Here is a 1,682-nt window from a genome sequence, read left to right on the forward strand (position 1 = left end):
AAAAATGCTTTACAAAACAGCAAAGTACAATTGTTGTGGTCATTTACACAAATACAGATGACCCTATCCAGTCTTGTTCTAGTCATAATGTGACTTCCCAAAGTTCAATTTGTGTCCATTCTCCTGTCTTCCTCATTCTTCACGACTTCCTTTTAATTATATACCATTTAAACGAAATTTCAAAACAGTTCTTCTAAAATTACCCACCAAACTCATTTGCATACTCCTGCATATTTATATCCCGCTTTGGTTGTCTTCATAACAGAGAAGCAGGATATAAATAAAGCTTATTATTATTATTATTATTATTATTATTATTATTATTATTATTCCCATATTTTTTTTACAGTATTGAACTACTGGAGACCATTCCTCCTCAATGGAGATATAGATGTTTTAATAAATGAGTGGGAAGAAAGAACAAAAGTGCAGTGGACCCTTAGTATCTACTAGGGTTTGGTTCCAGGACCCACCGTGGATACCAAAATCTATAGATGCTCAAGTCCCATTTGATATAATGGGGTATTATTATTATTATTATTACTATTATAGCGGGCCCTTGGTATCTGCTGGGGTTTGGTTCCAGGACCCCTGTAGATACCCAAATCCATGGATGCTCATGTTCCATTAGATACAATGGGGTATTATTATTAATACTATTACAGTGGGCCCTTGGTATCTCCAGGGGTTTGGTATCAGGTTACCAAAACCCATGGATGCTCAAGTCCTATTAGATACAATGGGGCATTATGTATTATTAATACTATTACAGTGGGCCCTTGGTATCTGCTGGGGTTTGGTTCCAGGACCCTCTGTGGAGACCAAAACCTATGGATGCTCAAGTCCCATTAAACACAATGGCATAGTAAAATGGTGTCCTTTATATAAAATGGCAAAATCAAGGTTTGCTCTTTGGAATGTATACTTGTTTGGAATGTTTTTCAAGCGTCATGTAATATTATATATCTGCTTGTGTAAGAGAGAGAGAGAGAGAGAGTGCACATGTCGGCACATGAATAAAAACCCACAAGCAGTTACACAATCTGTTGTCAGGTGGAACCAGAAGAAGTAACTAGTGCGGAACAAGCCCAAAGGCACTGAAGCAGAAGATGCTTTGGACTATGAGAGAGGGGGGCAAAGTACAAAGTTACAAGTCCTCTGGAGTACAGTATTAGCTATTCCTCCTAATTTGGTGTCATCTGCTAATTTGATAAGCATGCCCCCTATTCCTTCATCCAAGTCATTGATAAAGATGTTGAATAGCACTGGGCCCAGGATAGTGCCCCACTGGACACTCCTCTGGTCACTTCTCTCCAGGATGAAAAGGAGCCATTGCTGAGCACCCTTTGGCTTCGGCCGGTCTAAAACAGAGGACAGTTCTTGCCCATAGAGAATCACTGGAGAATACTTGCCCATAGAGAATGATAGGGGAATACTTGCCCATAGGGAAACACTGGGGATTGTTAGTCCATAGGGAAACATAAGGATTATCCCACGATGCTATATGGGCAAGTCTTCTCCATGTTTTCCTATGGACAAGCAACCCCTAGATTTCCCTATGGGCAAGTAATCCCTATACAGTATTTCCCTATGGTCAAGCAATCCCCAATGATTCCCTATGGGCAAATATTCCCCAATGATTCCCTATGGGCAAATATTCCCCAATGATTCCCTATGGGCAA

At 40.1% G+C, this 1,682-nt stretch overlaps 1 protein-coding gene across 1 annotated transcript in view; it reads right to left on the reverse strand.

Moving 5' to 3' along the window:
* The window catches only part of C7H1orf50 (chromosome 7 C1orf50 homolog), a 5,817-nt gene that overhangs the window by 3,668 nt on the left and 467 nt on the right, over positions 1-1,682 (reverse strand). The gene's annotated exons all lie outside the window — the stretch shown is intronic.

Source organism: Sceloporus undulatus, chromosome 7 (assembly GCF_019175285.1).
Source record: "Sceloporus undulatus isolate JIND9_A2432 ecotype Alabama chromosome 7, SceUnd_v1.1, whole genome shotgun sequence".
NCBI lineage: Eukaryota > Metazoa > Chordata > Lepidosauria > Squamata > Phrynosomatidae > Sceloporus > Sceloporus undulatus.